Below are 16,173 nucleotides of genomic sequence, written 5' to 3'. Positions count from 1 at the left end.
TGCCCTTAGGTATGAGTCCCAAAAGACATGGGGTATAACGTGCCCTTGGGTAATGTCCCATAATAGTCATTATTATATTGATCGTGTATCTTGTGGAGCTTTGATATCTTATGTATAGATTGGTGGGGGTGAACAGTTTATCAGTTGTGGAAGGATGTACAAGGAAAAGTAAAGATGAAACCTACAAACACATGCATACATGTTTGACATGATTGCATATTTGTTAATGGTTATTAAATATTTATCGTGCATGCTATTACATGTTTAATTTAACGTTTTTAAGGGTATACTTAGGATGGCTATAAACTTTCCTACTGAGTTGTGAATGCGCCTTATCCCTTCCACCTTTAGATGTAGGTCAAAAGACCTATGCAGGAAATAATGCTTAAGCATTGCTTTACTATGATTGGATGTTGTTTGTTCGCATTGATAGTGTTTTGAGGCTTTGCCTTTGTATTAAAGACTGAATCTTTTTGTAGAAATGATGTTATATATATAAATATATTTGTTAGGTACACTTGTAGTATGGACTACCCGTAATGAACCATGGGGTTTTGGTATATGTAAAGTAATGTAGTACAAGTTTCTTTTGTGAAATGAAACATATTTTGTTAACTAATAGCTACGAAGTTTAATATAAGATGCACTCTTTATAATAGGTTTTGCATCCTCCTTTTGCACAAAATCAAGAAGGAACTCAGCATTTAAATTTTTGTATCCCCATATCTTTGAGAGCACTTATACTGTATTTGAGGAGCAATTGTTTAGTTTAAAAGAAAAAAAAAAGAAGAAAAAAATCGGGGTGTGACAATATAAGTGTATGGGTGTATGGGGTTGGTCTTGCCCCTCGGTTTAACTCCCTAAAGACACGGGGTTAGTCCTACCCTTGGGTTAAATCCCTAAAGACACAAGGTTGGTCCTACCCTTGGGTATAAGTCCCAAAAGACACGAGATATGACTTGTCCTTGGGTGATATCCATAAATAGTCATTATTATATTGACCGAGTATCTTATGGAGCATTGATATCTGATATATAGATTGGTGGGGCTGAGCAGTTTATTAGTTATGAAAGGATGGGAGGAAAAGCAAAGATGAAACCAGTAAACACATGCATACATGTTTGACATGATTGCATATTTGTTAATGGTTATAAAATGTTTATCATGCATTATATTACATGTTTAATTCAAAGTTTTTAAGGGTATGCTTAGGATGATTATAAACTTTCCTACTGAGTTGTGAACCCACCTTATCCCTTCCACCTTTAAATGCAAGTAGAAAACCTATGCTGGAAATAATGCTTAAGCATTGCTTTACTGTGATTGGATGCTATTTGTTCGCATTGATACTGTTTTGAGACTTTGCCTTTGTATTAAAGACTAAATCTTTTCGTAGAAATGATGTTATATATATATATATATATATATTTGTTAGGTACACTTGTAGTATGGGCTACCCGTAGTGAACCATGGGGTTGGCGCATATGTAAATTAATGTAGTACAAGTTTCTTTTATGAAATGAAACATGTTTTGTTAACTAATAGTTACAAAGTTTAATACAAGATGTACTCTTTATTATAGGTTTTGCATATCCTCTTTTTGCACAAAATCAAGAAGGTACGTAGCATTTATATTTTTGTATCCCCATCTCTTTGAGAGCACTTATATTGTCACACCTTGGTTTTTCTTTTTTCTTAAACTGAACAATTGATTCTCAAATACAGTATAAATGCTCTCAAAGATATGGGGATACCAAAATTTAAATGCTGAGTTCCTTCTTAATTTTGTGCAAAAGGAGGATATGCAAAACCTATTATAAAGAGTGCATCTTATATTAAACTTCGTAACTATTAATTAACAAAATATGTTTCGTTTGACTAAAGAAACTTGTACTACATTAATTTACATATACCAAAACCCCATGGTTCACTATGGGTAGCCCATACTACAAGTGTACCTAACAAATATATATATATATATATATATATATATATATATATAACATCATTCGTACAAAAAGATTCAATCTTTAATACAAAGGCAAAGCCTCAAAACATTATCAATGTGAGCAAACAACATCCAATCACAGTAAAGCAATGCTCAAACATTATTTCTTGCATAGGTCTTCTTACTTGCATTTAAAGGTGGAAGGGATAGGGTGGGTTCACAACTCAGTAGGAAAGTTTATAACCATCCTAAGCATACCCTTAAAATTTTTGAATTAAACATGTAATAGAATGCATGATAAACATTTTATAACCATTAACAAATATGTAATCATGTCAAACATGTATGCATATGTTTGCTAGTTTCATCTTTGCTTTTCCTCGTCCATCCTTTCATAACTGATAAACTGCTCATCCCCACCAATCTATATATCAGATATCAATGCTCCACAAGATACTTGGTCAATATAATAATGACTATTTATGGACATCACCCAAGGGCAAGTCATACCCCGTGTCTTTTAGTACTCATACCCAAGGGTAGGACCAACCCTGTGTCTTTAGGGACTAAAACCCAGGGGTAGGACCAACCCTGTGTCTTTAGGGAATTAAACCCAAGGGCAAGACCAACCCCATACACCCACATCGGAGTGTCTTCCTCGAGGGCTTTAGGGACTTTCACCCAAGGACCCAAGGACCCACGATCCCACATAAACAATATATCAAAAGATGATGCCTGTAGCATCACATAAACACTTCCCACCAATCAATTGTCTGAATATCTATCATCTTTGATTATTCTATAACACAGAACCATGCAACCACACCATGAACCATTTTCCACAACACAGAACCATGAATCTTCATACCAATATATGTTCCAATCTCAACGTAATATTTCAGCGCAATAAACCAAGATATAGTGACACATTAAAACATTTTATGAAATCATAGACTCTGAATATCATCTTTGATTATTCTACAACACAGAACCATGCAACCACACCATGAACCATTTTCCACAACACAGAACCATGAATATTCATACCAATATATGTTCCAATCTCAACGTAATATTTCAGCGCAATAAACCAAGATATAGTGACACATTAAAACATTTTATGAAATCATAGAAATGACATGAAATTTCCAATAAATGTTTCAAGGAGAGAAATCAGATACACCATGGGATGTTATAATATTCCCTACCTTACACGAACTTTCACACTGTGATTCTTTTACGTAGGCGATCTTTACCTATTACAAGGAATTGAAATGAAACACATAATTTAGACTTCCTAACGATGAAGATTTATATAATTTACTGTTGCTAATTTTTTAATTATAAAATTCTCTAATTAATTACCAAACACTAATTGTTTTGATTTTCTTAAAGTCTAACCTATTAACAAATCCCAAGTGTCCAAATAACCTAATTAATCACATGTTCACTAATATATTTTTCAATTAAATAAGATTTATGTTGATCTTATCATTAATAAAATACTTAAATCCCTAATTAATTATGATTTTTAACTAAAACATGTTTATAGCTAATAACACTCAACTTTTACACAAATTTTACGGTTAATTTGTTTCAGCATACCATTAGGAACTAAAATAAACCAAAATTACTAAATTAAACAACTTGCTTAGCTTAAATCTTCACTTTCTCTCTCAAGATCCTCTCTCTAACCCAAGCTACTGCTGTTAAAATGGTGCAAAACGAGTTGCAAGCCCTTATATAGGGCTCTCCATGCAGCCAAGTAGGAGGTGGTAGGCCACATGGCTGCCACCAATCCACCCAAGTAAGAGGTAGCATGCCACTTGGCTGCCACTAACTCCAACTTCCCAATTTTGCACTTTAGTCCTTCAAGTTATCAAAAATAAAACCCATAATTGCCCATTAGTCCTTTAGTTTTTCATAACTATAATCAGCCCCTAAGAACTTAATAAGCATGGTTAAGTCATTAACTAATCTCACTTAACCTTAATCAAAGTTTAATTCACAATTAAAAAGGATTGACACTAAACTAGTTTTAACATCTAACTAAACACGTTTAAAGTTAAGTACTAATATAATCATTATTGCCTATTTAATTCATTGGTGCTAGGTATTACATATACTATATTTGAGTATCAATTGTTCAGTTTTTTTAAAAAATAAAAATCGAGGTGTGACAATCTAGGTTTGTTCTTAGTCCCTTTGGGTTCCAAACATTTGGATGCAATCCTAGGTTTGACCTATGTTCATTGTTCGTTCCTTTGGTTTCTCATAATTAGGACGCCATCCTAGGTTCTATCATTGGTCATTCTAACTTCCTAAGGTTTTCCATCAATGGGATGCCATCCTAGTTTCCATTTAAGCTTATTTCTTTGTTGTTTTTGTTTCTCATCATTGAGGGTAAAGTTAGTTCAAAATCTATTCGGCTTCAAATCAAGCAAGCCATTTTGGAAATATTGCTAGAGCGATGTCGAGATGTTTTAGCTTATTATACTAAAAGTAAGGTTCTTCAAGTTTTGAGGAACTATTTTGACAACATTCTATTTTAATTTGCATGCAAAATGAGGTTGTTGTAGTTGCAGCAAGGAGGTTGGAGGATAAGAATGTAATGGTAAGAAAATCTGCATTGAATTTATTTTTCATGATGTTGCAGCGTAACTCTTTTAGGCCACAACTTCATATAGCTTTTTTTCAAGTAGCCTTAGAGTAGTAGAAGAAGTTAAGTGACCTTCAACAAATTGATGTATATGGAGTCATGTCAACTCCTCGTCATCGTCAGCTGAGATCCTGATCCCTAATCTGTAATATCCTCTGGCTCTCTCCTACTCTCCTTCTTCATAATTATCGTTACTTTTTTCTGGTTTTTTGTTGGGTGGATCTCGTTTTCTTATTTCGAATAGTCGGATTTGGAACCATCAGTATTGTTTGGTGAGAATGGGAATTTTTTTGGGTTTCTGGTTTGGTTCCAGAGAAAAGCTGGGGAATATATAAGAAATGGAAGTTTTTGGTTCAAAGTCTAGTTTTTTTTTAAAAAAATAAAAAATAAATAATGCATTCCTCTATGTTTTCAGCCAAACAAGGGTTTAATAATTTTGAATTTTTTTTTTGTTTTGACTAATATTTGCATCTGGATTTTGCTTTGCATGGCAAGAATTTTCAGGTTTGGTGTTATTTTAATGCTCTTGCTAAGATAACTGTGTGTTTGGTTGCGGAGAAAATCATGGAAAAGAAAAGAATTGATTCTTATCGCTTATTTGATTCAGTTTCTTGAAAATGAAAAATAAAAAATGAACTCCCTTCAGCCAACAAATGATTCAAGGAAAGATATTAGATACACCATAGAATAGCATAAAATTCCCTACCTTACACCAATTTCCTTTTTGTGTTTCTTCTATGTAGGCGATCTTTGCATATTACGAGGAATTGAAATAAACAACATAATTTAGGTTTCTTAACCATTAAAATTTACACAATTAAAAGTTATGAAAATTTTCTTTCTTACTAATATTTAACAACTTTCTGTTATTATTTTTTTTTAATTCTCATATTCCCCAATTAATTACCAAACACTAATTCTTTTAATTTTCTTAAAGCCTAACCTATTAACAAATCCTAAGTGTCCAAATAACCTAATTAATCACATGTTTACTAATCTATTTTTCAATCAAACCAAATTAAACAAAGATTCATGTTGATCTTACCATTAATAAAATACTTAAGCTAAAATACTTTAATCCTTAATTAATTATGATTTTTAACTAAAACAGGTTTATAGCTAATTACAAAATAAACAAAAATTACAAAATTAAACAACTTGCTTACCTCAAATCTACACACTCTCTCTCTAAGCCAAGTTGCTGCAGGTGAACTAATGCAAAACGAGCTGCAACCCCTTTTAAAGGGGTCTCCATGCAGCCAAGCATGAGGTGGTAGGCCACATGGCTGCCACCAATCCACCCAAGTAGGAGGTGGCATTCCACTAACTTCAATTTCCCAATTTTGCACTTTAGTCCTTCAAGTTATCAAAAATAAAACCCATAATTGCCCATTAGTCCTTTAGGTTTTCATAACCCTAATCAGTCCCTAAGAACCTACTAAGTATGCTTAGGTCATTAACTAATCCTACTTAACCTTAATCAAAATTTATATCATAATTAAACATGATTAGCACTGAACTAGTTTTAACATCTAATTAAGCATGCTTAAAGTTAAGTACTAAAATAATCCTTATTGCCTATTTAATTCATTAGTACTAGGTATTACATAGAGAGTGACTCTCTTGTCCTATGATGTGAGGTGAGAGTGAAATAAAACTTTCTAAGAGAATGAACTTCTTTTGTAGATGTTGAGCCATGGTGAGCAACCCCCTGTTCCAAACCCCACCCTACCCCCTAAAACGTGAACTTTGTGACTTGTGAGTACTTGGTTAGCACCCTTGTTTTAGGCATCCTATACTGGACTTGGTTTACTTATAAAAATCTCATTGTAACCCTAGTTTAGTTTTGTTATGATAATTTGCCAATATGTTTGTATCAATATATTAGACCTCTTCTTTTGCAGCATTAGATATGGGACCATGATTAATGCTTGGAAGTGATTTACCACTTGCATGGTAGTTGGAATCATTTGATTGAAGGGAAGATATAAATCTATTTTGCATTTATTTGCTAACATGGATGGGTTGTTATGTAAGATTGTTGTATGATGGTGATGCTGGTAATGCATCAACATGCTATTTTAGCAAAAAGTATATAACTTGTTAAGGAAGAATTTATTCAGTTATAGACAGTGTGTTCTTTATATGTAGCATATGTTTCTTCTACATGTCACTATAAATGGATGCAGAATATTGGTGATTGTTCCCTTGCCCTATAATTAGCTAATTGGAAGTGGTGAGGACATACATACATGGTAAAGAACGCAAGTTTTTATGATTCATGTTAATTATATTGGATCTCCATTTCCCTTCCATCACAACTCTTAGTGAAAAGTGCGGAGAGGACAAACCATGAGCAAAACCCTTCCTTCTATTTAAGCCCATGTCCCGAAGAGTTATGTTAATATGACCTAGCTTTGGCATTCATTATAGATGGAGAACATCATTTGAAGATGAACGTTGTTAGAACTTTTCTACTCAAGACACAATTTCTTTAATTGCATTCCAGATACAAGCATGCCATTATTATGTTGTGATTGGTTAATCAATTGGAACCTTAGGTACTACCTTAATAGTGTAAAGGTACTTCCTTAATGTACCTTAGGTACAACCTTAGTGCACCTTAGGTACAACCTAGTTAAATTTCCCTTTAACTAATTAAAAGCGATTTTCTCAACAAAAAAAAGGCAGTAATATTTATTTATTATAATATTGAAATTTCTATTTATAAAAGTTTATAGTAAAATATAAACAATTTATTTAGGAGGCGTTGGGATATACTTCTCAAGGAAAACAATTTTTTTTTTCTTTTGGGTCCTTGGGCTATTTAAGATGAGGTTAAAAAATAATTGGAGGGCCCAACTAAAAATACAAGCCCATTGGGTCCTTTCATTCCAACAAACAAAAGATTGAAAAGGCCCAACTAAAATGCAAGCCCCCTCGGTACTTTCATTCCCTTGGTTGGATGCCTATTATGAGGAATTTAATTCTTAGCCCAATCTGGCCCATATATTTTTAAGGGGTTCAGGTTCGAGCTTCGTTTTTATTTGAGGTGAGGCCCAAAATTCAAGTTGGGCAAGCCAATGGGCCCAATTCAGGTCAAAAATAAATTTGGCACAACCCAATCTTTGGGTACATGGTGATTAAATTTTTAACTTAAATATCAATTACAATACTTTAACTTAAACAAATTGAAGGAAAAAAAAAAGGAAAAAAGAAAAAAAGGAAAACCAATTTGTGTCCCATATTAAAGTTTTCAAAAAATTATTTATATTTTAAATTATTATTTAATATAAAAAATAATTAAAAACACCTAAGATTTGTTCTAAAAATAATAATTTATTTTTAAAATGTTATAATTGTAGTAATGAATGTCACCACATTAATGTTAATTAAGTATTATTTATGACTTCCATTAATACTCATTAATGGAAGCCATTAATGTTATTTATGAGTTTCATTAATATTCATTAATGGGGATATTAATGGAAGCCATTTGGAAAGCCTATAAAAGGGCTTCCCGTCTCCTGTAATACACATCCCGAGAAAAAGAAAGAAAAATTCTTCCTCTCATTCTCTCTCTCTCTTTTCATTCTCTCAACTCTTTTCTCTGATTTCTTCTTCCTTATTATATATCAAAGTAAGATATATTTCATCTCTACTACTTTGATTTGCATTGTATTTGTCCTTGTTTTACAACACGTTATCAGCACGAATTGCTCTGAAGGTAATTCTCGTATCTTAAACTTGAAGTTATTTATATAGAATAAAATTTTGCATATTTATATTATTGTTGATTTGTTTATTGTTAAAAGTTATAAACAAATTATTTGATTTTGTTTATAATCAAAGTTATACCAATGCTATCAAGTTATTATAACTCATTCTAATAATATTGTTTTGTCATATATATGAAATTATTTTACAATGTCGAATATCACAAAACTCGAATTTGTGGCACTTGACATTTCGGGAAAGAACTATCTATCTTGGATCCTTGATACTGAATTACATCTTGATGCAATGGACCTTGGAGCTATGATCAAACAAGGAAATCAAGCATCCCTGTAGGATCGCGCAAAAGCATTGATTTTCCTTCATCATCATCTCCATGAAGGTTTTTTTTATAAAAAAAAAAATAGCTTTTGATGATAAATCACCAGTCTCATCCAACTAGATTTGAATCATTCCCTGAAGTGAATGCAATATCGTCCCAAACTCGTGGACGTGGATGAGAACGTGATTGTGGTCGTGAAAGAAATCCCCGATACCATGGTTCTTATAGTAATAATTCTCAGAAAATGAAAGTCTCATTGCACCACCAGAAGTGGAACAATACGAAATGGAATAATACTGAGGCAAAACAAGAAAATGGGAAGCGTTTACAAGATAAACCTCCTAAGAATCATGAGAATAATTGTTATAGATGTGGTATTAAGGGGTATTGGTCATGTACCTGTCGTATGCCCAAACATTTGGTCGACCTTTACCAAGCATCAATACATGTTAAAGGAAAAGAGATAGAGATGAACTTTACCGATAGTGATGGATTGGACCTAACCTACTATGACATTGATTTTTTTTTTAGGTCCCAATGAAAAAACAGACCATTTGATAAATGATGAGAAAATTAACATTGATTGATGTTACTTTATATATGAAATAATATATTATTATGTCTTATATTTACATCTGATTTACTTTGTTATTTACATTATGCCTTGTTTTTTTTTTTTTTTTTTTGTTATATCTGAAATCCATGTGTTATTTGGTCTCAAGATGAATGAGGATGATGTATGTCTCGCAGACTGTGTGACCACGCACACAATTCTTCGAGATAAAAAATATTTCCTCGAATTGACATTAATAAAGGCTAATGTAAGTACCATATCTGGTACTACAAACTTAGTTGAAGGCTCTGGAAGAGCAAACATAACGTTGCCAAATGGAACTAGATTCCATATAAATGACGCTTTATATTCTAGCAAATCCGGAAGAAATTTGCTCAGTTTTAAAGATATCCGTAGAAATGGATATCATATTGAAACTATGAATGAAGATAATGTAGAATATTTTTACGTTACTTCCATTATATCTGGCCAGAAGCTTATAATGGAAAAACTCCCGGCTTTCTCCTCTGGGCTGTACATACAACTATAAAGCCTATTGAATCATATGTTGTCATAAACCAGAAGTTCAACAACCCAAAAGTTTTTATCCTTTGGCATGACAGGCCGTCACCCAGGGTCTTCAATGATGCGTCGAATAATCAAACACTCACATGGGCATCCACTAAAGAACCAGAAGATTCTTTCGCCCAATGAATACTCATGTGCTGCCTGTTCACAAGGTAAATTGATAATCATACCATGTTTTACTAAAGTCATATATGAGTCACCAATCTTTTTAGAAAGAATACATGGGGACATATGTGGGCCTATCCATCCACCATGTGGACCATTCCATTATTTTATGATCTTAATAGATGCTTCCATTAGGTGGTCACATGTTTGTCTCCTTTCTACACATAACGTTGCCTTTGCTAGACTCCTTGCACAAATAATCATATTACGAGCACAATTTTCAGATTATCCAATTAAGACAATATGTCTTGATAATGCTGGCGAATTTACTTCTCAAACATTCATTGACTATTGCATGTCAGTAGGGATAAATATTGAGCATCCTATTGCTCATACTCATACCCAAAATGGTTTAGCAGAATCCTTCATCAAACGTCTCCAGTTAATAGCTCGACCATTACTAATGAAAACCAAATTACTTATTTCCGCCTGGGGTCATGCTATTATGCATGCTGCAACTTTAGTTCGTATTCGACCTACAACTTACCATGAATACTCTCCTCCACAACTTGTGCTTGGAAAACAACCAAATATCTCTCACTTATGAATCTTTGGTTGTGCAGTACATGTACCAATTGCACCTACACAACGCACTAAAATGGGTCCCCAACGAAGACTTGGGATTTATGTAGGTTTTGATTCTCCATGTATCATAAAATATCTTGAACCTTTGACAGACGATGTTTTTACAGCCCACTTTGCAGATTGTCATTTTAATGAGAGTGTTTTCCCGTCATTAGGGGGAGAAAAGTTGATTCTTGAAGAATGACGAGAAATTAGTTGGAAAACATCTACTATGACCTATCTTGATCCTCGTACAAATCAATGTGAACTAGAAGTTCAAAGGATCATTCATTTGCAAAATCTTGCAAATCAATTACCAGATGCATTCATTGATATAAAGAAAGTGACAAAGTCACATATCCCGACTGCAAATACTCCAGCACGGATTGATGTCCCTGTAGGACAATTAACAAATGAATCTAAGATACGCTTGAAGCGTGGTAGACCTGTCGGCTCAAAGGATGTAACTCCTCGGAAGAGGAGAACCCAAGAAAAACTTGGCACTTTAGAAGAGGCCATCAAAATGACTGATCAGTTTAAAATTGATAAATCTATAGCCCTAGAAGAGGCACAAATAACGCAGAAAGCCCTTAAAGAGGCACATATTGAACAAGAAGCCCCCGAAGATGTACATATTGAACAAGAAACCCTTGAAGATCCACATATTGAACGAGAAGCCCCTGAAGAGGCACAGGTACCTGAAAATATTGAGATCTCAATAAGTTATGTACACATGGGGGAAAAATGGGATCGAAATAATATTGTTATTAACAATATTTTTGCTTTCCAAGTGGCCTCTGATATCATAAGAAATGATGAAGATCCCGAACCACGAAATGTGGAAGAATGTAAACATAGAAATGATTGGCCAAAATGGAAAGAAGCTATACAGGCAGAGTTAAACTCATTAACAAAATGAGAAGTTTTTGGACCTATAGTCCAAATACCTGAAGATGTAAAGTCTGTTGGGTACAAATGGGTATTTGTACGAAAGCGCAATGAGAATAATGAGATCATAAGATATAAAGCGCGATTAGTAGCACAAGGTTTCTCGCAGAGACCTGGTATTGACTACGAGGAAACGTATTCTCCAGTCATGGACGCAATCACATTTCGTTTCTTAATTAGTTTGGCAGTCTCAGAAGGACTGGATATGCGTCTCATGGATGTTATTACAACATATTTATACGGATCCATGGATAATGATATATACATGAAAATCCCCGAAGGATTTAAATTGCCTGAAGCAAATAATACAAAGTCTCGTAGCATGTACTCAATCAAGTTACAACGATCCTTGTATCGATTAAAGCAATCTGGACGCATGTGGTACAATCGCCTTAGCGAATACTTACTAAAAGAAGGGTATGTGAATAACCCTATATGCCCATGCATCTTCATTAAGAAATTAGAAACCGGATTTGCAATTATTGCAGTGTATGTTGATGACTTAAATCTTGTTGGAACTCCTGAAGAGCTCACAAGAACAACAAGTTACTTGAAAAAGGAATTTGAGATGAAAGATCTTGGAAAAACAAAATTTTGTCTTGGCCTGCAGATCGAGCATTTTCCAAATGGAGTTTTAGTACATCAATCAACATACATAAAGAAAGTTTTGAAGCGTGTTTATATGGATAAAGTGCATCCTTTAAGTTCTCCAATGATTGTCCGATCACTTGATGTGAAAAAGGACCCGTTTCGTCCTTGCGAAAAGGATGAAGAGTTACTTGGTCCTGAAGTACTATATCTTAGTGTTATTGGTGCACTTATGTATCTTGCCAATTGTACACATCCAGACATTGCCTTTTCTGTCAATTTATTAGCAAGATACAGTTCCACTCCAACTCGAAGACATTGGAATGGTATCAAACATATATTGCGTTATCTTCGCAGAACTACTGATATGTGTTTATTTTACTCAAGGGAATTAAAGCAACAATTGCTTGGATATGCAGATGCAGGATATCTTTCAGATCTACATAAAGGTAGATCACAAACAGGGTATGTGTTTAATTGCAATGGTACTGCTATTTCATGGAGATCTGTCAAACAAACAATGGTGGCCACATCATCAAATCATTCAGAAATACTAGCAATTCATGAAGTAAGTCATGAATGTATATTGGCTAAGATCTATGATCCAACATATTCGGGAATCATGTGGACTCTCCTCTATCAAAGGTGACCCGACAATATTATTTGAAGATAATACTGCATGCATTGCACAAATAACAGGGGGTTATATTAAAGGAGATAGAACTAAACACATTTCACCAAAATTCTTTTATACACATGAACTCCAAAAGAGTGGTGAAATTGATGTGCAACAAATACGCTTAAGTGATAATCTAGCAGATTTATTCACAAAATCATTGCCAACCTCAACATTCAAGAAGTTAATACACATGATTGGAATGCGTCAACTCAAGGATATCGACATGAGGGGGAGTATGCTTGTAAAAGGGTGTTAGTGTACTGTACTCTTTTTTCCTTCGTCCAGGTTTTGTCCTACTGGGTTTTACTGGCAAGGTTTTTAACGAGGCAATCCTAATATACCAAGAAAAGAATATTGTACTCTTTTTCCTTCGCTAAGTTTTCCTATAGGGTTTTTTACTAGCAAGGTTTTAATGAGGCATATTCTTTCAATGTGGTGGACATCCAAGGGGGAGTGTTATAATTGTAGTAATGAATGTCACCACATTAATGTTAATTAAGTATTATTTATGACTTCCATTAATACTCATTAATGGAAGCCATTAATGTTATTTATGAGTTTCATTAATATTCATTAATGGGGATATTAATGGAAGCCATTTGGAAAGCCTATAAAAGGGCTTCCCGTCTCCTGTAATACACATCCCGAGAAAAAGAAAGAAAAATTCTTCCTCTCATTCTCTCTCTTTCTTTTCATTCTCTCAACTATTTTCTCTGATTTCTTCTTCCTTATTATATATCAAAGTAAGATATATTTCATCTCTACTACTTTGATTTGCATTGTATTTGTCCTTGTTTTACAACATAAAGCAAATTTTTAAAAATAATAATTAAAAACATTTTTTATATTTTTTAAAATTAAAATGAAATAAAAAATAGTTTTTAAAAGCAATTTTCAGAAAATATGCCAAACGGGTCCTAAGATTGCTTAATTAGGGTTCTTCTATAAAAGATGAAAAATATTAAAATTTTGTTTTTAAATAATATAATGATTTATTTAACTATAGGTTAAATTTCCTATCAAAATAAAAAATTATTTAAAATATCAATTACAATACTTTAACTTAAACAAATTGAAGGACAGAAAAAAAAAAAAAAAAAAAAAACCAATTTGTGTCCCATATTAAAGTTTTCAAAAAATTATTTATATTTTAAATTATTATTTGATATAAAAATAAATAAAACCACCTAAGATTTGTTCTAAAAATAATAATTTATTTTTAAAACAAATTTTCAAAAATTTATATTTGTCGAAAGTTTGTTAAACCTGTTTTTCAAGTTAGAATTAAAAAAGAATAATAATAATTGAAAACCATTTTTGTTGTAAATAACAAAAAGAAACCATTTAAAAAAAATATTTTCAAGTTAGTTTCAAAATATCTATCTATCTATCTATATATATATATATATATGTAATTTTTTTTTGAAATGGCTGAATATAATAGTGCATTTGACAGTAATTTTAGAAATTATTGTTAACCTAAAAATTATTTAAAAAAAAAATTAGATATTTAACAAAATTAAAAAATACTTTCAAAATTTTGAAAAATCATTATTGTAATATTTTTTTTTTAAGAAACATTAGATTGGTAATTCTCCTAAAGACACTTTCAGAAATGCTTCCACTAAAAACACGAGCCTAATAGTGACAAAGAAAACATACATTTGTGATCATCCTCTCAAATTGCAATAGTGATAGACAAATAGTGATAAACATGTCCCTATACCCACCTTGGGTGTGAGAGACAAACCATATTAGTGACAGATAAATTACACATTTTTATCATGCACCTATGGCCACCCATGATTGACAAATCACACATTTGCTATTGCATGCATGTGGCCCTACACCTGCCATGAGAGACATAAATCATGGTAGTAGCAGACAAATCTCAATCCTCCCAAATCATAGTAGTGGTAGATAAATCATACATTTGTGATTACACATAATTAGACAAATAAATAAATGGGGGAGTGATTTCAACTCGAGACCTCTAAATAACCTAAAATTTGATTCTGTTAAGTAATTAATTTTCCTTAAAGTTTTAAGTTATCAAGAATTGGACCCATATTTTGTATATCATATTCTAACAAAAGCAATATTAGTCTAGGTTAGGCTAGTCTACATAGGTGGTCTAAAAATATTCTTGGCCTCTAACCTCGAAACCGATTTCTCCTATTGGCAAGAAATAAGTATAGTGACCAAAGAACTTGTTGTAATCCTTGGTCTAATTGAAATGTAAGCTGGCATTCCATGAATTGTTTAGGGGAATATAATTGAATTTCATTGATTCTTGTATTTGGGAGTTCAAGTTAGGCAAGACATAATAAGTTTTTGTGAGCATGTTAGATACATTAGAAATCAATACATGAGGAAGTTCAAATATGATCATTAAAAAATAGGAACTAGAAAAAAGGTATTAGAATGTGCAGTAAATTGCAAGAGACAATCTTTTGTGTTTGACTTGTTCAAAAGAAGGGATGTAAGCATGGAATCCTATAAATATACAAGCTTTCTGGTTGTCTTACCCTTAAACCCCCTCTTATTATGGGATGTTAGTTCCTTTCCTTTCCTTTCCTTAATAAAAATTTTCTATTTACTCTAAATTCCTGTTTCATGCAATATTGTTTTATGGTTGGAAATTTATGTGACATGGTCAGTGCACAACTAACATGAGTTCCTATTTAATATTTTTTTTTGAACCAATGATTGCATAAGAATAACCCATTACAATTTAACGTTTTTTTTATGTCTAGCATGGACACATTGAAGAGACATCTTCCTATTTCTGGACCAGAGGGATTGCATGAACTAAGGAAAATTGTTGAAAGGTTTGAGGAAAAGATTTATTCTGCTGCCACAAGCCAAGTATATCCATCATGCTAGTATTTACTCAACCATTCCTTAAGACCTATGAGCATTTTTTGTATCTATCCTTAGTGTAAAAGATTAAAGTGCAAAACTTGATACTATCTTATCTTACTTTGTCATTAATAATTTGATGAATTGATATATTTTTATTTTTACTTCTAATTTAGTCTGATTACCTCCGGAAAATATCTTTGAAGATGTTGACAATGGAAACAAAATCTTTTAATGTTGCAACCAATTCTCTGCCATCCAACTCTGCCGGTCACAGCAAAAAATCCCCTAATGACAAGAAATCCCTTGCTAGGAAAAAGGCCCTCAGATCCATGTAACAACTTGAAGAAGCAATGTGTTTTTTTTATGAAATGCAACAATTAAAATTTTGCTTCTATGAACTGCAACAGTGGAAATTTTGCATTTTATGAAATGCACTGGTGGAAATCTTGCTTTTATGAAATGCCACAATAGAAGTTTAGGTAACACATCAATATTCTTCTTCCATTTTGTAGTTACACTTGACATGCATTACATTTATTGTGTGCACCCATGTATTATA

General features: G+C 32.7%; 1 protein-coding gene across 1 annotated transcript in view; it reads left to right on the top strand.

Moving 5' to 3' along the window:
• The window catches only part of LOC117908489 (mediator of RNA polymerase II transcription subunit 15a-like), a 63,657-nt gene extending 47,797 nt beyond the window's left edge, over positions 1 to 15,860 (top strand). The window contains exon 5 of the transcript XR_004650200.1: positions 15,788 to 15,860. The gene's annotated coding sequence lies outside the window, so the exon portion shown is untranslated. The remainder of the gene's footprint in view (positions 1 to 15,787) is intronic.
• The last annotated feature ends 313 nt before the right edge of the window (positions 15,861 to 16,173 follow it).

The sequence above is a fragment of the Vitis riparia genome, chromosome 19 (assembly GCF_004353265.1).
Source record: "Vitis riparia cultivar Riparia Gloire de Montpellier isolate 1030 chromosome 19, EGFV_Vit.rip_1.0, whole genome shotgun sequence".
Classification (NCBI taxonomy): Eukaryota; Viridiplantae; Streptophyta; class Magnoliopsida; order Vitales; family Vitaceae; genus Vitis; species Vitis riparia.
Note: the sequence above shows the minus strand (reverse complement) of the source record. Positions and strands in the feature narration are given on the sequence as shown.